Genomic DNA, 24,207 nt, shown 5'->3' on the forward strand with positions numbered 1-24,207 from the left:
TTAACTTGTTTCTGTGTCTCTTTATTTTTTATCCTTGTCACCCACTGGTCAGGTTTGAGCTTGTAGGCTGGTTCCTACAACTGACCACATGGAACCTCTGAGTTCCTAGGAAGACCAGGGTCCTCTGATGAACTTCATCATTCTCACCCCAACAGCTTACAGCCTACCCAGCCTAGACACTGTTGCACTCTTGTTGCATCACTGACTTCTCTGAACATCTTTCCCAAGAATTAATTAGTCCAATGAATTAATTAGTGTAATTAATTGGATATTGTTCATATATCACATATGAAGAAACAAGCTTAAAAATTTTAAACAGGACATGAACTTTTACTCCAAGTCTTACAGGTGGAAAATGGTAGAGTCAGGATACTAATCCCAGCCTCATCTATATTGCAATATCATCTATATCAGCTGGACTTTTGCTAAATTTCATTGAATTTCAGCTAGATAAGCCTTGTTCATTGAGCATGTTGGCCAGATGGATGATAGTCCCATTGATCAACTCCACTGCTTGTCAAATGTGACCTCAGACAAGTGTTTAAGGACTTGGTGCCTCACATTCACCATTGGTAAACAGGGGTGATAATAGAACTTACGGAATTTTTGCCAGGGTCAAATGATTTAACATACATGAAATGCATGGTGCATGTTACATAAGTGTTGGCTGTTGTTGTTGTTGTATTGGCAGACATTTCAGAAGAATCTTGTTTTGGGAAAAGAAGATAATTCAGCTTGGAATATGTAGACAAAATACTTAAGATTTGAGTTCAACTGAATGTAATGAACAAGTGTAGTGTTCATATTGTCCATTTGATTATGTGTCATGAGGTCAGAGATTGTCTGTCTGGATCACTGCTGTACCCATAGCACTAGAGCAATGCCTAACCCATGGAAGGTGCTCACTATTAATTATTGGGTAAAAGAATGCATGAATAAATAAATGAAGGGACTGAAGCATTATTTGTGGAGTTATTTATACATGGATAAAATAATGAAATAAATAAATATGCTCCCTATAGGACAACAGAATGACCTGAAATAGGCATATCAATGTGGGAATGCTGCATACTTCAGGGAAATACAGCTTCTAGGAAGACGTTGTGAATTATTCCCTTTCCAGTTTTGACATGAACTGTCATCCCAGGGTTGTGGGCTGTCCTGGGCCAGGTCTTCACAGCATCCTGAAGTTCTCTTCCAGCCAACTATGTGGCCAATCCTCCTGAAAGAAAAGGACTTTTCTTCCTGTCCTTTAACTTCAAACTTGGGTCAAAGGCCTTAGGCTCCTTTGAAAATAAATAAAGGTCCTGAGCAGACAAAAGCCATTCTGGAGCCAACCTTCACTGTAAACACTAGCCTTCCTCCCCTCTTACCGGAAGCTTCCAGCTACTTCCTTGGGCCCTGGGCCCACGATGACCTCACTTAGCCTAAAGACCTGGTGGCTGTGGCAGGCCCTAGGGGTCTTCTGGGAAGAGATGGAGAGGCTCCTGAAGGAAGCCAGAGATGGGGTTTCTCATAACCAGCTTTCAGAAAAACAAAATATGTATATATGCATTCTCAAGTTTACTATAAATTTTACTTTTATAAAGAATATAAGCGCTGGGGATTTAGCTCAGTGGTTTGGCCACCTGCTGTGCAAGTGCAAGGACCCGAGTTCAATCCCTGGTACCAAAAAAAAAAAAAAAAAAAAAAAGAATATAAAACACTTCAGCAGCACATATACTAAAATTGGAACCATATAGAGAAGATTAGCATGGCCCCTGAACAAGGATGACACGCAAATTTGTGAAGCGTTCCATATTTTTTTTTTACAAAGCCCCTGTGATAAAAACAACATGGTACTGGCAAAGAAACAGACCTGAGGAACAGTGGAATAGATTAGAAGATGCAGAGACAACTCCAGACACACTCAGTTACCTCATCTTTGACAAAGGAGCCAACCACCCTCATTGGAGGAAAGATAGCCTCTTTAATAAATCGTGTTGGAAAAACCAGATTTCAACCTGCCAGAGATGAAAACTAGACCCCTATCTTTCGCCATGCACTAAACTAAAATTGAAGTGGGTTAAAGATCTAAATATTAAAAGAGAAACACTAAACTTGCTGGAAGACAAGTTAGGTAGAACTCTCAAAGACATTGGCATAGGAAAGGACTTTATGAACAAATCCTCAGTAGCACAATTACTAGTACAAAGAATCAACAGCTGGGGTCTCATCTTATTAAAAAGCTTCTGCACTGCAAGAGAAACCACCAACAGAGCTAAGAAGACAACCTACAATGTGGGATAAAATTTTTACCAGCTGTTCCTCAGACAAAGGTCTATTATGTAGAATATATAAAGAACTCAAAAAAATCAGGTCCCCAAATACAAAGACCCAATTCAAAAACGGGCATTCGAAATGAACAGATATTTCTCAGACGAAAAAGTAAAAGCAGCAAATAAACATATGAAAAAATGTTCAACATCACTGGTCATTCGAGAGATTCGGATGAAAACAACACTGAGATTCCACCTCACCCCAGAAAGAATGGCTGCTATCATGAAATCAACCAATAACAAATGCTGGCGGGGTTGTGGGGAGAAAGGAACCCTTCTTCATTGTCGGGGGGGTGCAGAATGGTACAACCACTGTGGGAATCAATATGGAGATATCTCAAACAATTAGGATTGGAAATCCCATTTGACCCAGCTATTCCTCTACTGGGTATCTTCCCAAAAGAATTAAAAGAATCATACCACAGTGATATATGCACTCCCATGTTTATAGTGGCACAATTTGTAATAACTAAAACTTGGAAACAGCCCAATTGCCCATCAACTAGAGACTGGATAAAGAAGATGTGGTTTTTAAAAATAAAATGGAGTACTACTCAGCCATCAAAAAGGAGAAATTAGAGACATTTATTGCTAAATGGATGCACATTGAGGCAATACTCTTTAGTGAAATAAATAGGACACACATGTGTAAATATGGAATAGTTTCTCTGATGTGAAAAAGTAAAAGTGTAAATAAGAATCAAAATGTATAATTGATATTGTGAAATAGGAAGGAAATGTTTAAAGGCATAGGGGAAGTGGGAGGGGAAGGGGAAAGGAAAGAAGGGAAAAGAAAAAATATGAGAAAAGAAAAAACATTGAAACAAAGTCTCTGTAAATAGGGAAGGGTGGACGGGGTGAAGGGAGGGCAGGGTAATGGGGAAAACATAAGAACCAAGATACATCATGGAAAGGTACAAGATCCCAATGATGAATGCAACTGTATTGTATACCTAAAATGTACCAGTAAACTAAATGCGAAAAAAGCATATAAAACACATAACTCACAAATAACTATGATTTATCAATACTCTTTAGTGTAAATTCCATATGGGCAATTGGTTTTCAGACAATGCATTCACTAATTTATGCAAAACTTATAGCTAGACTCACTGTGGTGTAATTGGATAAGTGTCATTTTGACATGAATATTGGTTTATATTTTTGTGAACAAGTAAGAGGCAAGTGAAACAACAAAAATGTTGGAAAATCACTCGCTTATTTGTCAATGATATGGGTGATGTTTTGCTAAATTAGAAAGAATATTGTCTCAATTTTTGTGCTTATCCTAATGTAACAGCTATAGAGTTGACATAGGTTTAAGTATAATCTACATTATTTGCCTCACTTTAAGTCTAGACAATCAATGAAATCGTAAATTAAACTCTGATGTGTAGCACTTGCCAAATACTCCCATGGTGACTGATTTCAAGTTGCTAAGGTGATGGCATTGAATGTGAAGTTGTGAAACACGCACTGGAGCTCAGCACTAGATAGTATTCCTACTGTACAGATATCATGGGTATAGGTAACCCAAAAACATGGATAAAAGCAAACCCAATTAATTAGGAGTAATAAATTTTGAATATTTATTATCTCTTATCAGTGATAAATTTAACTGTAAGCTGTATTCTTTATGAATGTATTTAACAATCAGCTCTCAACATGGTTGAAAATTTAACAATTTATTCTCAGGAGTGTGTAGGAGTGGGCTCAGGCACCCTGTGGTCCCCCAGCATAGTCAGAAAAAATAAGGCTCAGATAGTGAGTGGGCCCCAGATCTGGTTGATGAGCCAGTGCCTAATTCTGGAGGTGGCATGGGACTCATTGGAAATAGAAGGCAAAGAGAAAAGATGATATCTTATGGAGTATATAAATGAATTATCTGGGGACTCTCCTGCAGCTTTGGAAAAGTCTTCACTGGACACGCATGACTTTCACTCTAAGGGTTAAGACAGGGCTAGAGGGAGGTAGTTTCCACTCCTTGCTTGGCAACTCAAATGAGGTAGCCTTTGCCTCAGTTGGCTTCCCTTGTTAGAGCATTGCCTGCAAATGGTCACATCCATTGCTCACCAAACACAGCAAAGTTGTGACTTCCTGGTATGAGTGATGCCATTTTGAATCTTCTGTTTAAACTGGCAGACATTTTGACCTCTGTGATCTGACTCTGAGCATCTGTGCTTAAAATTCCCACACTGAAAGAATGAACAATAGCAGACATTTTGTCAGAAACTTTTTTCTTTATTGTTGCTTATTAAATTTTTTAATCTCAAAATAACATTTAATACATTGCAGTTAGACTTTGATTCCTTTGTCAATATTTAGTCATTAACTCATTTGTTTTGTGTAGTTTAGCTGTTATCAGTTACTTTTTGGCTAATTATTTTTCACCAAAGTAGTGGGGTCCAAATCCCAACCACCCTGAACATTTATGGAGGGCAGGAGTGGGACCAAGTAGAAGCAGGAGTGGACCAGATCTTAAGTCAATGAAATACCTTGGGTTAACTTTTCATTCACAGAGGATGGCAGATAGGCAGATCAGTGATAATTACCAATGATAAGAACTTCAAAAATTGATGAGATGCAGAAGCTCAACGTTAAATTTAAAGATACACATGAAGCATGACAATTTTCCATAGCATGCCCAAAGCTTTGCATGTTATCCCTGGTAAAGTATCTCTACTCCAGCAGGCCCTCAGGATCTATTGAGGGATCTAAGTTAAGTCATTGTGAGGCAGTCTGCATGCCCTGGACTTGGAAGCCAGTCATCTGAGTCTGAACTCTGTTCTGTGAGTTCTTCTTATGTGTATTTGGGCAAATCCATTTCCCACCTAAACTCTGTTTTACTAATTGTCAAAAGATGGGTTGGTCCCAATCTCTTTGAAAATCTGAAAAAACCTGGGAAATCTCCCCTCAGAATGATATAGATCCATATTTTCATGTGATTTCAGAGGGACCTTTTAATGCATGCAAAGAATGAAGAGTTAGAACACTCAGCCTAGGTGATCTGTCAGGACCTGTCCAGGGTTGACATGCTAGGACTATATATATTTGTCAAGTGATTCCTGAGAGCTGACACACACACCATTTATGGTTAAAAGTGGAGACATCTAGAAAAGGATGATCTGGAACCCTTAGCATGTATGATGTGTTTTATCATCATTATCATCATCATCATCACCATCAGTTAAAAGCATAGCCCTTGAGATTATATGGCCTGGGTAAAAATCTTCACTCTGTGCGTGATCTTGGTTTTCGGCCTCCATTTCTGCATCTGTAATATGGGAATATTAATGGTACCAACTTCATAGGACTATTATATGAATTGCTAAGTATTCATGTAAGTTACCTCTTATTACCTCTTTTATCTTCTTTGGTGCTAGGGATTGAATCTAGAACCTTGTGCATGGCAGGCAAACACATGACCACTGAAATACATTCCCAGCCACCCTTATTGTCCTTTAGATGAAGAGATATTCAAGTAATTTAATATAAGCCAAAGTAGTAACTGTTACAGCTAGTGGGCTTAGGAGGCCATGTAGTTTAACTCTGTTGTTTTACAAAGAAGAAATCAGTAAAGGGAAATCATTACTTGAGGTCATCCAAGGTTACCCAACTCACCTGTGTAAGGGATGCTCTCTGATACTCCCCTTAGATACCAGGGAAATTTGACAACTCACTGATGTCATCGGCACACTTTCCAGTATAAGAGGAGGCCTGTCTCCATGGAGACATGGAGTTATTTGCCTTATTTGTAGAGTTCTCTGACACCAGCTGTCTCTGATGTGAGTAGAGAGTGATTCAGGGCAGGTTGGACATCAGTGGGTGTAATTTCTACAAAAGCAAATTGAAAGAGCCTCTGATTTACCTGGAAATTAGTCACCCAAATTCTAATTACAAGGCTACTGTGATCCCAGCTGATTGACTACCGCTCCCAGAGCAGGAATTTTTGCTATCCAGTTGCAATGTCCATAGACTGCTTGATGCTATTACCACTGAAAGACCCAGAGCCTCTAGGAGAAATCCTTCACGTAGGACTACATTACCTGACTAAGCATAAACAAAGGCAAAAGCCTTCTCCAGAAATGTCCAAAGACCCTGGCCACTGAGAAACACTGTACAAGATGATCTCTTTAGGCAGGGAATAGCTTTGTTGTTGAGGGAACAATGGATATATAGCTGGGGAAATGGTCTGTGCTTCCTCAGAGCACAGAAGAGGTGCACATTATCTACTGTAAGCACCTCTGTGCTCTGCTGTCTCAGCTGCTGATGGATAGCTACAGAAACTGCACTGGGCCCCTACAAGCCCTGTAGGACCTGAGCAAGACACAGAGTCTCTTCAACCCTTGTTTCTTAGCTCAATGGTATAACTATTTTCAGAATGCCATATTAATAATAAACAATTGAATATTAATAATAAATAAAATTTAATGAATATTATTTGAATGCATACTAATTACAGTAGTAGAGTATCTATTGTGGGCTAAGTACATGTCTGGCACTGGGTCATGTGCTTCACAGGGATGACCTCATTGAATACCTAGAAACACCCTTGGAGGAAGTGTGCACTCTTGTCCCCAGTAAGGGTGTGGAAATTGTCTTAGTCATTTTTCTGTTGCTGTAGCAAAATATCCAAACTGGGTAACTTATAAAGAATAGAGGTTCTTGGCTCATGGGTCTGAAGACTGAGAAGTTCAACAGCATGGTGCAAGAGAGGACTTTATGATGCTTCAACTCACTGCAGAATAGGCAGGGGGGCAGGTGGCAAGGGGCAAAGTGTGGTGGTAGACTTGCTTTATATCAACCTGCTGTGGCAAGAACTAACCTGCTCCCTCAAGAAAAATAATGATCTCTTGCAATAATCTAATCTCATTTCTTAAAGATTGTCATTGGGAAATACAGACCAATCCTTGAGCTTTTGGGGGACACAAACCATAGCAAAATGGCAGCCTAGAGGGATTTAATAAGTTAATAAGCTAGGGGCTGGGGTGTAGTTCAGTGATAGAACACTTGCCTAGCATGTTTGATCCCTAGAGCTGCAAAAATAATTAATAAGCTAATGAGAGCATTCTTGGGACTCAATCTCACTCGGAATTATCTAACCCCAAACTTTGAGCACATGACCATCATGTTCTGCTGCCTCTCTTTCTTTCTGCCATGTTTATTGGATGTCAGGCCTTCTGTATGTCTCACAAGCATTTATGGTACATATATCCTAACACCAGAATGGGGGTATGGGTGAAAGTTCACGGAGGAGAAAAACTTCTCTCCACATGTTAATTTTTACCCCTCCTGGAGTTATCAGGCTTTTATGGTGACTATGCCTGGTGTTTTAAAGCACCATACTGAAGTTTGGAAGATTCAAAGGGATTGGAGGTCCTAAAAGACTTATGGGAAGAATTGATAGTCAACAAGTAACTCTAAGTCTGTATTTTGGGAAATGAAATTTATGTGCAGGCTTGCCTAGGATCTCAGGGATTAGAGGGAGAAGGACCTGATTCTGACACTTGGGAGTTTGGGACCTTGGAGATATACCTCAAGTTCTCTGGGAGACATAACCTAACCTCTCTCTTCATTTCACCTGTCAAATGGGATATTCTAGACTTAACCTTACAGTATTGCTGTGAAAAATTTAAAAAATAATATATTTAAAGTACTGTGTCCAAAGTCTGTATAAAACAAATATTCAAAAAAAGCAGCTATTATAATTTTTACCGTGTGTACTATATAATAAACAATAGCAGCTAACGTTTACTGAGCACTTTCTGTGTGATAGGCATTGAGTAAGTGCTTTGCATGCATGATCTCATTTCATTCTCATAGCAACTTTGGGGTGGTGCTATTAACTACATTCCATAGCTGGGGAAAACAGAGCCTGGAGAAGTTCCATAATTTGCTTGAGGTACAGCAGCTTTATGCAGCAGGGCAGGATTGGGACTCAGGTGATCTGGCCCCAGGGTGCACACTCTTCACCACCAAGAAGTTCTGATCTCTTTCTGGCCTTGCCTAGGTTTCTGCAGTAGAACTGTCTCCAGGTTAACCTAGCCCTATCAGCCAATCAGCAGAGTAACATTGTGTGTGTGTGTGTGTGTGTGTGTGTGTGACTGAGTGTCTGCTCGTTGACAAGGGCTCTCTTGCTGGTGAGGGGTGCTATGCACATTTATAGGTGAGAAATCTGAGGGTCCAGGAGCTATATATTCATATTTCCAAAGAGAAACTATTTATCATCTTACTATGAATATATTTTATATGGCCAACATTCTAGAGGGATAGAGGACTGCAGGTATGATCAGAGGTAGAAATAAGTCAGAGAACGAACAAAACAAAGAAACTCACCCTAGCCCTCAGCATACCCTCATGAGATCTCCTTCAGGGGCTGTTTCCTTAGGACTGTTTTCCCCTGATACAATGCAGGAAAAACTGGTTTAAGGGAAGCACATTTTGAGTGAGAGGTAAGACTGGGAATAATCTGATAGAGGAGAAACAGGTCTTACCCCATCCAACACACACACACACACACACACACACACACACACACACTCTCATATGCATGTGAACACATACTCACTCGGAAGAAATCATTCTTTTCTCTTTTCCTCTCCCGAGTGCAGATGGACACACCTGTAGGGACAGTTTTCAAGTTTCCTGGTTGCTACTTGGTTCTTCCAAACCAATTCATTTCAGCTGCCTCTGAGTTCCAAATTGCTGAACCTCTTGGGTCTCTATACCTTTCTTCTGGTACCCTGCCCTGCCCACTCAGGAATGGGTGATCACAGAACTTGTGCACTGAAAGGATGGTGCAAAATTTTATGAGACAGAGAAGTCAACAGTGCCATTTGGATAGTAAAGAATTATTCCAATGAGAGCACCAATATAAGTAAGCAATCTGAAACATCAACACTTTGCTGTCCCCAAATCTCAGAGGAAAGTCCCTATTTTAGGATGATTTCCAAGGGTGCTCAGTTCTGTTGGCTGAACTATGACTTCTGTCCAATGATTCAGCAACTATGGTGTGATTTCTGGGTGTGTGTATTCAGAGATTTTCCTTAGCTACATTTATGCTGCTTGAGAGATAGACCCAGGTTCTAACCTAGTCTTAAAGTACTTAGTATCTGTGAGTCATTAACAACCCACTTCACTGTTCTGAGCCATGGCTCTTTTAATTTTAAAATGAGGATAATAAATACTGGTATCACAAATTCATTGTAAAATTAATGAGATATTGTGTCTAAAGTACTTAAACATGGTGCTAAAATATAATGGGTAGTTAATAAATTAATCTTTCTTTAAGTCAGTGACTTAAATCTGTGGTATGGAAGAGACTTAAGGGAATTCAATGACTCGGAAAGAAACTGAGACATATAAAGAAAATAATTCATAACAACAACAATAACAACAAAATTTTCCATAAGTCAAAACATTGTTATGTATGTGTGGTATATAGCTATATAGTATGTGGGTGATGGTTACTTTTAGTTACCTCATGTTTAGACTTAGTAGGGGACACTAGAGAAGATGATCAAATTGAAAGAAGAAAACAAAATGATATTCTTTGAATATTAGAGTTATTGGAGGGGTGATTTTTGAGGTATAAAATGAACAAGTGACCTGACTTAGGGTTTCTGTGCTTTTCTTTAGTGTGACAAGCAGCTTGTAAAATATAGTTTGAATGAAGAATTATAACTTCCAAAAAGGTTCTGTGGTTTATGGGAAAGAGTATTTGAAAGTGGGGGTGATTTTGAAAAGGCAGATCACAAAGGCTATAGACCCATAGTCATGAACATGTATTTGGAGTCAACAAGTTTTACGGTACATTTTTAAAAACTCAGCTTCCTTGTTTCATAACCAATAGAAACCTGGATAGGTTTCTGGATAGGAAATTCAATTGGAAAAATTCTAACTTCAAAATTTAATTTTGAGATATTTAAAGCAAGACATGCTATTTGTGAGCTTCAGCTAAGAAAGGGCAACATCTTGCAGATGAGAGTATAAATGGCTATGACAGCAGCTTAGGGTTATAGTTCTTGGGTTTGTCAGGTGGTTTCAGTCACATGGTGGCTGGGGCTGGAGTAACCAAAGGTTCTGCTGGGTGGGTACCCTCATGGAGTTGGTGGTTCATGCTGGCCGATGCCTGGGAGTTTGGTGGTGGCCGTGGCTGCTGTTGGAGCACTGATATGTGGTTACTTCATGGGGCTTGAACATCTAAAAGAGAAGCACGTGTCTGAGAGAGCATTCCAGGAACTAGCATTCCAGGAGACTAAAGTGGGAGCTTCCAAGGCTTTTTATGACCTCTCCTCAGATGTCACACAATGTCAGTATTGCAGCTTTCTATTTGTTACACAGGGCCAGTGATGATTTGCAAAGGAGGAGACTATTCAGTGGCATGAATGTGGGGGAAGTATGTTTCACTGGGGCCATCTTGACTTTAGTTACTAAAGCAGAACTTATGAGATCAAAAAGCACTCTTGTCTAGAGTAGGAGTTTTGAAAATTATTTTCATTTCCATGGAAAAAGGAGTAAGGATGCTTTGTCATTGCTTTTTACAAAATCAAGCCAGGCTATAATGCAACTCCTAGCATGCACACACAGGGTTTGTGAGACAAAAGGAATCAGCCTTGTATCTGAGAAGTGCAGGAAAGTTAGTAGTCACCATCTGTGTCCCCAAGTGGGCAGGCAGAACTCTGTTCTGGCCAGAAGTAGGTACAGTAGCACCGTCAGGACTTCTTTGTGGGCATTTGGAGGAGCAGCCAAAGTGGTAGGCTCACGTTTGGGTAGGCTCACCTTTGGGGGCACCCATCATATAAGCTTATGCAGGCAGAGTGGAAATTTTTAGTTGAGAGAACCCGTGATCTAAGAACCCCATCAGTTTTTGGGTGAAGCTTCTAGTGAGGGCATGACTTGGTGAGTTTCTCACACTAGTTAAGTGGTGTAGGAGTGACCAGAATTTTGCCTAAGTCCTAATCCAGTGATCCTTATGGAGCCACTCCACCTCCCTCATTATGAATTTTTCCTTATTTCTGTAGTCATTCCTGGCACTTAATTATTTCAGCATTTGTACACAGTGAGACTCTCAGAAAAATACTGTAAATTGGCTTGAGTGGGAAGCACAGACATATACAGGGGGGTCCCATGGACTATACTTGAGGCTATGGATGTAAGACCATGTAGTTCTGTTCCAAGATAGGGCCATTATCTGGGAACCATGCCTGCTCTGTCCCTGAGTAAATCATGGAAGGTTTCCACTCATTTCCCTAAGTTTATTTATGCACTCAGAAAATACCTTTTAGATTCCTTCTATGTGCCTGACATTGCCTCAATGTCTCCAAATAGATCAGTGAACAAAACTGATGTCCTTGACCTTCTGGAGATTAGAATCCCATGAGAATATTCTGAACATTGCCAATGGTAGAAAGTTGAAACAATCTTTGTTCAGAGCAAAGATGTTTGGCAAATATGTGATTTTTATCCCTCTACACAGATGAGTTACAGTGGTTAAAGTTTAATTGAAATAAAATTAAATTTAGAACCTTTTTTTTCTGGTACCAGGGATTGAACTCAAGTCCTTGCACTTGTGCAGCAGGCGGTGAAACCACTGAGCTAAATCCTCAGCCCAGTTTAGAACTGTTTACTTCACATATTTCTTTTTAAAAGTTAGAATAATAAGGTGACTGTGGAATGGATCTAGAATAAAGAATTTTGAATTAGAGAATTAGGCATAATGAAATACTGTGAAAGAGATTAATTACTGAGTTAATTTTTAATTTTCCAAAAATATTTCAGAAACAATTGACACCCTGGCATTGAACTGGAGTCTTTGAAAACTCTGCCTCTCCCTGGAGCTCCTGATATGACCTCATATTGTTGCATTGTTGAATAATCTCAACATTTTTGGGTGTAACCAATCTAACAAGTTAATACTTGGTGCTGTTCATACAACGTGTCCCTTAGAGGAGCAAGACAGAACAGGACCAAGAGATTATAGCAAGGTAATGGGATTTAGGCACCTTGAACTTTGTTGCCTGAGTAATTCCCATGCTTGGAATTGGCCTGTGATGCCTACAAGTTACCCAAACAAGTGACTTAAAACTTATCAAAGAAGATATCTTTAATTTAGTCAAAGTTGTTGAATGTGAATAATTTGATTAAAATCCATTTTTCTAATCATCACTCAGCAAACATTTATTAAGGATCTATTATGTGCCAGGCAGTGTAGATAATCAAGGTTACTACCCAGCCAGAGTATAACTCAGTGGAGCTGAGAGACAGTAGAACAGAGTCCAGGTGAGAACTAGTGCTGAAATGCAGGTGACACAGGAGATGTGATGAGGAGTGACTGGATTACACTGTTCCACATTGGTGGGAACTGGCCTGCTGTAACTGTTTAAAATTAGTTGTGTCTGATGTTTAAACTAGCCTTCAGGAGAATATTGGATAAGACAATGGACAAATGGTCAGAGATCAGATGTCCTGAATTCTCTGAGTTCAGGACCTTTCAGGCCTTTCCTTATTAAGATCATCATTGAGAAGTAGGACTTGACGGAAGACATTTAACTTTTTTTTTAAACTATAACACCTCATAATCACATCTGTGCCTTTAGGCTTTAGGAACACTTAGACTTGATGAGGTTGCCCACAGAGAGCTGAAATTACTAGCAACTTCTTTTTTATTAATGCTTGATGTTTGTTTTCTGATTCCAATGTTCTTTTCGACATATTTTTCTCTTTATCTTCACAAGAAATCCTGTAGATGAAGAAACTGGAGTTTAAAGCAGTTAAATCATCAAATTTCACAGAGGTAGTAAGTAGAGGATGTATTCAGCAGGGCCTTAACAAATGACACTTGATTACCATTAGATTAAAACAGCCCTACTCAAAGATATTGAGCTAGTTAGCTCTAATTTCCTTCCAAACACCACAATTCTTTGTGCCTTTTACAAGTGCATCCTCAAGTTAATGCTCTGTGGGTCCCATTTCAGACAAATAATCAAATGATATCTAGGGATTATTCTACCCAACCACAGGCATGAAGTTTCTTGAGTCTTGAAGACATGACAATGTAGCTACAGCTATGTAAAATGATGTTGTACCCATTTAATAATGAAGATGGATCAGTTGCATCTGGGAATACAAAATGAAAAGCTATTTCAGAAAATGCTTTGGAAGTTTCTTATATATTTGCCCAAAATGATCCCAAAATCATCCTTATGGGTATTTATTTACATGAGAGAAATGAAAATCTTAACACAAACATTTATAGTGTTTTTTTCATAGTTGCAAAAAGCTGGAAAACTCCAGTGTTCTCAGTTGGTGAACAGATGAGCAAACTGGTATATGCATACAATGAAATACTACTGAGAAATAAAAAAGAACAGAGTCTCAATACATGCAATAGCTTGGATGAATCTCCAATGTACTTTTGCTAATTGAAGGGAACCTAATTTGAAAGGCTACATGTGTTTGAGTCTATCAGTATGGCAGCTTGGAAAACTATAGGATCAGAAAATAGATCTATAGCTCTGGGAGTCAGGGAAGGAGTAAATGATAAAGACACAAGAGAATTTTTTGAAGTGCTGGAAATGTTCTATATCTTGATTGTGGTAATGAGTGGTTGACAAAACTGAATGCATCTGTCAAAACTCATAGAACAAAAAATAAGAAAGATAAGTTTGACTATATGTAAAATATAAAATCATAACCCAATTCCTTCAAAAAAGTAATACATACTGTATTTTTGTGTGTTTTGGTTTTAAAATATTTTGAGTAAATGACTTTTCCTTTTTCAAAAAAACACTCCATTCTTATTCAGTATTTATTTTCTGATGATGTCAAGTGGGGTCAGAACCAATAAGTTCGTCCAAGAAGAATTTCAGTTAACCAGATAAGTGTGCCCCCATGTGGGAACCATGAACACCAGGTTAGAAATAATAAGCATAACCTTCCATTGCTTCAATCCCTAGGGCTCACTTCCTATAATCTGTTTCATAAATTTTTAAAATGGTAACACTATAATCTATTGTGCAGTTAGCATCAGCACTTACTTTCACTATTTGTAGATTGCAAAGCACTTGAGGTCAATGGACTACAAAGGATTCAAGGTCACATAGGAAGTAGAATTTTCCTTCAGAATGTAAATTTTTTGAGGTCAGGTACTGGGAAAAATTCATTATGGCATCAAACACATTTTTTTCTCCCTTGATATTTGGGATTGAATTCCCAGGTAATTTGCAGTGACCTAGAATTTCACCAATGTATGTATGTATGTATGTATGTATGTATGTATGCATTTATTTATTTTCTCTCTAAGTCACTAATCTTCCCAAGCTGGACTTGAACTGGAGATCCTTCTGTTTCTGTCTCCTAGAGTACTAAAATTGCAGGCATATTCCACCAAGGACTGAAACAGCCTTTAACCTCTCAGCCAACGTGCATATATATCCTTCTAGGATAATGCTGACAAATTCTTTCTCATATCTCAACATGAAAGACCAACCCTTGGAAAATATGAAACCCTGCCCAGTCCAGAGTGATGCAGAGGACTGAGTCAGGGGTTTCTTCTTAGTCAAGAAGTTTTCACATCTCTTCTCTCTTCTGACATACCTATACCTTCCTTAGAAGTCACAAGTCCACATCAGCCTCAGGGTTCTTCTCAATATAGTTAAGAAGTCACTATCAGTCATCTGGAGATGGCATTTGTATACAAGTTCTCTCCTCATTGGTGAATGCTAATTGTATATATTTATGGGGTATGGTATAATAAACTGAAAAAATTCAGTAGAACACTTCAATGGCAGACTTCATCAAGCAAAAGAATCAGTGAGCTTGAAGAGACCATTTGAAATTATCCAGAAAAAAATTTCTGAGGAACAAAACAAAAAAAAGTAGAGAAAGTTTATGAGATGTAGGTGATATAATCAAGAAAGCTTCCATTTGCATAATACATATTTCAGAAGTGGAGAAAAAAGAACAGAAAGCCCATTTATGGAAATAATGACTGAAAACTTTCTAAATTTGGGAAAAGACATGAATGTTCAGGAACATGAAGGTATATGCAAGTTCTTCTCTCTTTAAGAAATGAAACACAGCCTGGCTTATGTAATGAAGAAGTGTATTGGCTCATGTGACTTAAAAGCCAAGCTGGTTCCAGGGATGACCATACTTCACCATGTTTCCATCTCTTTGGTCTGCTTTCCTCTCTGTTTCTAAGCCCCATGCAGCTTCAGGGTAGTCAGTAACCAGCAGCTCCTCATCTTATATCCCCCTTTCCCAGGTTTGACCACAACAGAAAAGTGTCCTGTTCTCCAGCACTTTGGAGAGAAGCCCCAGACCCAGTGATCATTCAGTTAAGAAAGTAGAATTTTACCATTTAGCCACCCCAGGACAAATGGACCCAAGGACAGAGTACAAGGACAAGGGTCAATGGTGAGAAGCAAGAAGGTCCCCAGTAGGAAACAGACTATTGCTAGTGGAAGGGGAAGATTCACTTCCAGAGGATGAAACCAATGAGTCTTACCTTGTCTAGAATTCAACTACTCAGAGCAATTCAGCTCCTAGGTATGCCGAAGTGCAAAGAAAGGAGCTGCATTTTGCCACTTGGAACATTCAGCTGAGTAAATCTCGGAGTTCAGCATGCATCTAAGAGGATGCGCCCATACCTGGTGAATTTATTTTTTGGTGCTCCTTGCTTTCTCTCTCCTTTTGGGCCATCCCCAACTGCCTGGGATCCTCCACCATATCCCAAAGCCATAGGCTTCTTCAGGACCCAGGTTTCCCTCTTCAGCAGAGACAGTGAAGGAACTCTCACTAAAAATGGTAAGTGGTAATGGGAATCACATACACACATGTACAGACACCCCCTCCATGCACACAAAGAAACAAATGATGTAAAGTAACATGAAATCTGTACTCAAAATGCCTCAGCAAGACATAGAGTGCATGATTTAATTCAAATTAAATAAAGCCTAGCCATAGAGCAGATACCAGAAGACAAGAACAGTAAGTAACATTTTAAAAAGCCCAAGTTCCTCCTATTATCCTATAGATGGGCACATTGAGGACCAGGGAAGGGAACAACTTAATCCAAGGTTAACATCAGCATCAATGTCAATGTCAATGTCAGAGCTGCGTCTAGGAAACACATTACTTGCTTCAACTTCTGCTATAATTTGAGTCTGGACTGTGCCCCAAGGGTCCATGTGTTATACGCTAGGTCTCCAATGTGGTGGTGTTGGGAGGTGCTGAAAACCTCTAAGAGGTGGGGGCTCGTGGGAAGACTTAGGTCATTTGGGACATGGCCTTGAAGGGGATTGTGGGACACTGGTCTCTTCCTCTTTCTCTTTTGCTTCTGACCAACACGAGGTGGGCAACTTTGCTCTACCACATGCTCCCTGTCATCATGTGCTGCTTTACCACTGCTCAACGGCATTGGTCTGCCCAGTCATGGATCAAAACCTCTAAAATTGTGAACTCAAACTTTCTCTCTTTATAAATCATCTTGTTACAGCTACAGAAACTTGACTAACACAACTTCCTCAAATGATCATTCTTTGAGTCCACAGGTTGAAACAGCTCATTTTTATTTAAGAAGTATTTAAAGTAGTCTATATGAACAGATACACACTCTAATTATTTCCAAACAAAAATGAAACAAAGAATAACATGAAAATCTCCCTCCCTCTCTTGCTCCTATTTTATCTATTTGTAGCACCTGTTATTCATTTCTTGTATATTCTTCCAGGCATATTTTGTGCATGTACAAATAATTCAAAGACATACTCTCCCAACACTTAAAAAATTATAACATACTGCACACTATGTTTTGCACTGTACTTTTCCACTCCGGTATTTATCTTGGAAAACTTTTCTTATGAATATACAAAGAGTATCCAAATTCATTTTTACAGCTGCAAAGTTTTCCACTGCTTGATGGGAACCATAGTTTATTTAGCTGGTCCTCTAGTGGTGGCAATTTTGATAGTTTCTAATATTTTGCTATTATAAACAATACTGTAACACATAACTTTATAATTCTGTCATTTCCAATGTTTGTGTCATATATATATATATATTTTTTTTTTTCGCATAAAGGTAGACTCCTGAGGCATATGTGGTGTTGACTTAAATGGTGATGAATTCCCCTCCACATAGTTGGGCCAACACACATTCCTGCAATCTTTGGAAATGCTTCTTTTTTCAGGTCCTCCACAGTGCAGTCTGTTACCAAATTTTGCATCTTTGCGTATTCAATTGTAGCGATTATGATGTCTCAGTATTTTAAATTCAAACTTTAGAAGTATAAAAACTTTAGAACTGAATTTTTCTTCTTCATTTCTTTTGAACCATTTCCAGAATAATTTCTATTATCATTCTAATGATAGTGATATCATCAGATAAATTTGCACTTTTTTTCACTTGAAGAAAATTATCATTAACCCAAACACACAGAATTCCTTTTTTCCTTTATTCAGCAGATACTGTCTGAGCACTTTACTAGGTTTTAGGTCTTAGAGATAAAGCCCTAAACAAGACAGTCATATTCCCTGTTTGGTTGGCTTATATTCTATGTGAGGAGACATATTTAAAAAGATAAATAGACTATCAAGTAAGAGAGAAGGTGCTTTGAAGAAGGACCCAGAGCGGTATAGTGGAGGGGAGGAAAATGGGGGCAGAAAAAGCTCTCTCTAAGTCCTCCCCAAGGATTGTTAGGACCAAAGAGGACAATGTGTGAAGGAAGCATTGTGGTCTTCCAAATTTAGGATTAATGGTTATTTTTTAAATTTATTATTTTTGGCCTGAACTGCATTGTTGCTTTGGTAGTACATAGGCAGAACTTTAAAACCACCATTATGCCTGCTCTAGAGATGCTCAGCTAGAGACAGAAAAAAACCATTCCAGTTCCTTTAATGGGCTGGTGCTAAAAACACAATGTCTGTCTGATTCCTGAGGACAGGAGCCAGAGCTCGGGTAAGAGCAACTTATGTTCTTCCTTTCACTAAACACTCATTAAATAGCTCATTATCTACTTCAAGTTTAGCAAATCCTGTTTGGGTTTGGAATTTAGCCCACTTTGCATGCCTGGGTCTGGTAGTGGACAGAGCATGGCTCAGTGGATCTGGGGAAGGGAGCTGTGCTTCTAATTCTTGGCTATTGCTGGCCCTGTAACTTGGGATAAAGCTTCTTAAAAGGCTTCTGGACAGCTTGATTAGAAGAATGAAGTCCTTTTGCTGCTGTTCTAACTCTGACCTTATTTGTAGGCCATGGCTCCCCATTCAGGCATCAACTATTTCCCACTTTGGACTTCAGTTCTGCCACAAATCTCATCTCTTTCTAAGTCTCAAGACTGGTGTCTTGCTTACCTCCTGCCATCTCTCCCTGAGGCTCTGATCCTGAAACTTGCTCTTAGGCCTCCCAGAAACTATATTTTATCTGCCGGGGCCTCTGCCAGCTCCCAGGCATGCAGTTTCACGTCCCCAGGGCCTGGCCAGTGCCTGTTTCCAGCTCTTCTTGCTGCGCCTCAGTCAGGCTACTCTCTCTGGCTGACACCCCAAAACTGCGTTTCCTCAGATATCACCTTCTGCGTCCCAGTATGTCCTTCTGCCACTTACAGCTGCACTGCTCCACTGCCAGCTGGAACTTACTGTACACAGGAACTTTTTAGTGGAACCAACTCAGCAAGCAGCAGCTTTCTTAGCTTAGATCCTTTAAATCTTCCTGGACTGAAGCACATTGTTTGTTGAATGTAGGAAGCATGACAGAAGCCCAGGATTTCTCAAAATGTAGTGCAGAACTTGAATCTGGGTGATTTAGGTAATCCCTTTCTGTTTTCTAGAGGATAAGGTGAGAATGAGACAGATAGAATCCAGTCCCTAGAATGTGCTACCTCATATACAGCATAAACACCATGTTGTGCCTCATTCTATGCCCGGCTGTAGAGTACGATGCCTGGCACACAGTAGGTGCTGGAGCTACAGTACTGAGTGAATGAATGAGTCTTCTGGACCATGACCTAACAGTAGTCAACAACTTTTATGGGTGATATTTTATGTGCCAGGCTTTCAGCGCATAAGGCTGACCACTGAAGCAAATCATCACAAGCTGCTAATGAGTCATTTGAAACATGCAAAGTGCTCTGCAGGGGAACATGGGGCCACCTAGGAGGATCTGTCAGCTTTCCTTGGTGGTGTGACTGTGAGTGAGGAGCAACTAGAGAGAAGGGAGGAGCTCTGCAAGGAGCAGAAAGGGGGTCGGGGAGAGGGACCATAAGTTTACAGAAGTCCTTAAAACTTCTAGAAGAGTGGTCTGGGTGGAGAGACTCAGGAAGCAGTGAGAGGAAGCTGCAGAGGTAGGAACAACTCACGCCATATAGGGTCCTTCGTGTTTCAAGACTGACAGGAGTCCTGTAAACCAAAACACAGGCCTGCTGCTTGTTTTAGCAAATAAGAGTCTTATTGAAACATCCATCTGCTGTGTACCAGCTACAGCTGCCTTCATGCCACAATGGCATGACTAGTTACAACAATTATAGTTGCAACGAGAGACCATCTAGCCTGAAAACCTAAAATACTCACTATCTAACCTTTTACAGAGAAGCATTTGCCCACCCTCAAACTAAAGGAAGCATGGAGACAAGAGGACAGTCTCCAGGAGGCCTTGGAATAAGCTACTGGGAGGAGCTGGGGAGGGAGATGGGGCTGAGTCCTGACCCCAGGACTCTGGGTTCCTCTTGGCTGAGGGTGTGACCAGGCCTGCTGCAGGAAGGGCAGGGACCACAGCTGTTCAGTCACAGAAGCCTGCCAGACTCTGTCACCCCTACAGAGCAGGCTGCCTCTGCGTGGAGGCATCGGCTGAGCAGGGACTGGGGCTGAGTCCACCAGACAGATGTGTGTGCTCTTCCCCAAGCCCTTCCACACTTACCAGCCTCTGCACCTCTGCCCAAGCTGTTCTTTCTGCCTAGGGTGGCTTTTTCCATCTGTCATTGCCTAAAAATCCTTTCTACTCTCCATAGTGAAATTTACACACCCCCTCCTTCAGGGAGCCTGCTGTGATTACCAACCCCACTTCTGCATCCAGGAAGAATGATCTCTCTTCTGGCCTTGCATAATAATTAGTCCTCAACTCTTGCAATAATGGAAGTAAATTAGAGGCTCCTTTAGATGTGTTAGTTCATTCACCCATTCTCTCTACAAGTATTTATTGAGAACCTACTATGTAACAGCACTATAGACAAGGTCTCTACTTTCATAAAGAATTAGGGTGTGGATAGAGGAAACAACCAGTAAGTAAATAAACAAGTGGAATAGTTTTCAGTTGATAAGGGATAAGAAAAAAATTGGATGGTGGAGAGTTTTGGGGTGGGTGTGGGTACACCAGTTTAGACAGGTCAATCAGGGACGGCTTCGCTGAGCAGGTGAAATTTAAACTGAGGTGGGAATGACAAGATGAAGCCAGCTATGCAAAGAGCTGGAGGAAGGGCATTGCAGGTCGAGGGGAGAGCAGGCGCCAAGACCCTGAGGTAGTTAAAAGCTTGGTGTGTTTGAAAAACAGAGAAAAGGCCAGGTGGTGGGTGTGGGTGGTAGGGGAGGATATAGGAATGGTCAGAGAGGCAGGCAGGGCAAGGCCAGGTCAAATTTGAGGGTGGTGTGAACAATGTGGGATTTCTGGAGCAGTGGTTGCACCCCGGAGCATCGAGCACTGACTGATGTCCAATCGCCCAGTGAGGACCCGTGCCTCCTTCCTGATGAGCAGCCAGCCAGGGCTGGAAACACAGGAATAGAGATGCCCCTGCCATTGGAATGTCCTCATCATAGAGGAGGCTTCCCCTGAACACAGCCATCCACATGAAGGTCTGGTTTCCTGCATTGCATATTCAGGCATTTGGGCCTTTGGGTTCCTCCAGCCCTTTAGGGAGAGCAGTGGTCCGTGGCCCCTGCTGCATCACTGGGGAGCATATTAGAAATGCGGATTCAGGGACTCCAGCCCAGCCCAGTAGCTGCATTGCCTCAAAATTCCCAGTTGCTCTGTAGTCATATTAAAGTTTCACAGACTTCTAACCAGATTGAGAAGGCAGTAATGAGTCAGATGCCAGCTCTACAATTTGTAGCCCCCACACTAATACTCTCTTGCACCAGAACCTCTCAAATTGTCAGTGTGCATACACATCACCCATGGGTCTTGTTAAAATGCAGATTCTGATACAGTATGTTTGGAATGGGACCCCATATTCTGCTTTGCTCACAAGCTTTAAGGGGGTGTTGACACTGCTTAATGTAAGGAGCTCAACCTTGCATGAAGTTTCCCCACACCAGTCCACTTTGGTTGCCATGGTTACCCTGCTGTGAGCTGCTTACTCACATTCTATGGATAGGCAAGCAAGATTGAGCTGTGTGACCTTGGGTAGGCATCAGCTACATTTCTTCATCTGTAGAATGGGATGGTGGTCCTCCTGCCCATGTTAGAGGACTGTTCAGAGGAATACCTGATACAAACCCCAGTGAGTGATTTCCCAGAACTGGGGACACCCCAGAGACTAAATATGGGGTACCATTTTTAGTCTCTGGGGTTTGAGTCTTGGTGTTTAGCTTCTAAAGCTAGGGTTCTCTCCACCAGGATATTAAAAGTCAAGGTTTGGCTCAGCTGGAAGATGGGGTTAGGAATTAAAATATTTAGTTACTTCTCTTTTCTCTTCATGTCATTATCTGCCAAGCAGGGGTGGGGGTGGGGGTTAGGATAAGATCTCTTCTAAAAATATTGTGAAGATCAAACAAGATGGTACATATGAAATGTCTGACACAAGGTAAGTACTTAGTAAGTGGTAGTGATAGTACCAATGAAGGTGCTGACATAGAGCCTGGGAATCACAGCAGAATCCTGATTCCCTCACATGTTGGCAGAAGGTCACGTTAATCAGTGACTTTGTCACAGCTTATCTTAGTCCAATTTCTGCTGCTATAACAAAATACCTGAGACTAGGTTATTTATAAAGAATACAGGTTTATTTAGCTCATGATTCTGGAAGCTGGGTAACCCAAGAGCATGGTGCCAGTATCTACTCAGCATCTTGTGGGGGCTTGTAGCTGCATTCTAACATGGAGGGGGACATCCATGGTGAGACAGAGCAAGTGTGTTTCAAATCAGATCCTCTTCTTATAAAGTCAACAAGTCCCATCATGAGAGCTCTATCCTGATGACCTTGTCTATTCCCAATTACCTCCCCCAAACTACACTTTCAAATACCTTCAACATATGAATTTGGCAGTTAAGTTGCAATCTGTGTTTTGCAGGGGACATACAAATTATGGCACTCCCCTAGTAGAAGAAAATAAAACTGGTGTGGTTGGCAACCAAAGATTATCTCCATGAGGAGCCCCTTTCTTGTTCAGCTTCCATTTAGATTTCCATCCTGGACTTCACAGTCTCCTCACCATTCCCAAAAGGCTTCCTACCTCTGTATAGCTGCATAGCTGTTCATCTGGCAACCTCCTAAACCTGCATCCTTACGATCCTTTCCTGATTTCGCTGAACACACTATTCATTCATTTTCTTTTCTTTTTTTTTTTTAAGAGTAGGAAAGATTTATAGGGAGAAAGAAAGCTTCTGCCTAAGAGAGACAGAAGGGGGACTGGAAAGTGGGTTGCCCACCCACTCCACTTTTCAAAGACGTTTTATACAGCAAAGCCATGTGGTGAGGCAGGTACAAAGTGGGACAAAACTATAAGGCCCAATGGAAATTTACAAGGTGGGCATGAGGTGGGACAAAACCATGACCAACCAATAAGATTACAAGTACAGTCACCCAGGTAATATTGATTAAATGGGGGTCCAATGGGGGAACAAGTCACATAGCAAGCATACAAGGATTTTCAGTAAGGGTGGCTCAGGGATACTTCCTGGAGAAGCTGGGTTAAGACCTTGGCCCGCACACAGGTGACTGATACTTATTTAGAATATCAATCACTGCTATTCAATCTACTTGAGTGTGCTAATTTCTCTCCTTTTACAATGCTGGCCTTCAGTGAATGTGTCTTCACTGTCCTCCATGTTGGCTCCTTGACTGTCCTGCATGTTGGCTCCTCATGGGATGGCCTTATCTGTCTATAAGATATCTAATTAACTTACCTATCTACAATATTCCCGCCTCTGAAGAAGTACCCCTAACTGCTGTCAGGGGCCAAAGGACAAATACCAATCTGACTACTTCCACCTGAAGAGGGTTCATTCATTTTCTTGAAGCTATAGTGATAAACATTAGAGTCCCTGCCTTTGTGGAGCTCACATTTCGTCTGGGGAAAACTGCCAATATGAAATATACAAGTAAATAAATGAGGCCATGCCAGGTAGTGAGGCTATGCTTGGGGGAGGGGGATAAGGTGGTAGAGAGTGTTAAGGTAGATGTTAGGGAGCAGCAGGAGATACCTAATGAGATGAGGGGGAAGATCTCTCTGAGGCTGGCAGATTGGAGGGATCTAGCCGAGTGAAGAGATGAGAAAAGATTGTGGCAGGCAGGAGGAAGAGAAGGGCAACTAGGAAACAATAAATGAAGCTGAAGCAAAGTGCGGAGGTGAGACTGTTGTGAACTGAGCTAGAGAAGTGGATGGGGACAAATCATCTCTGCTTGTCCCTGAGACTTCCTATGTGTTTGAAGAATGACTGTTCCAGTCCATGCCATACGGGGGGGTGATGGAGCATCAGGGTCTGGACTTCTTCATATTTTCAGCCCACACAAGTGCCTCACTCACAGTCATGGCTCACTGAATGTGGAATGGATAAGAACCAATTAGAGACAGACATGGAGAATGTGGGAATGGATTTTGGGTGATGCAGTCTTTGCTAAATCAGCACCCTTAATATACTTTTACTTAATACTACCAACTAATTTTTTTACCAACTAATTTGG

The 24,207-nt window shown here is 40.7% G+C and overlaps 1 protein-coding gene and 1 non-coding gene across 3 annotated transcripts in view; both read left to right on the forward strand.

The window, feature by feature from the left end:
• Sh3tc2 (SH3 domain and tetratricopeptide repeats 2) overlaps positions 1-24,207 on the forward strand; it is a 91,545-nt gene that overhangs the window by 62,649 nt on the left and 4,689 nt on the right. The window lies entirely within an intron of this gene.
• Positions 1,703-1,805, forward strand: LOC147826669 (U6 spliceosomal RNA). Its single transcript, XR_015438880.1, has one exon. It is a non-coding gene; the product is annotated as a U6 spliceosomal RNA (small nuclear RNA).

The sequence above is a fragment of the Heterocephalus glaber genome, unplaced genomic scaffold (genome assembly GCF_053883595.1).
Source record: "Heterocephalus glaber isolate CG9 unplaced genomic scaffold, H.glaber_assembly_v1.0 deba00001463, whole genome shotgun sequence".
Classification (NCBI taxonomy): Eukaryota; Metazoa; Chordata; class Mammalia; order Rodentia; family Bathyergidae; genus Heterocephalus; species Heterocephalus glaber.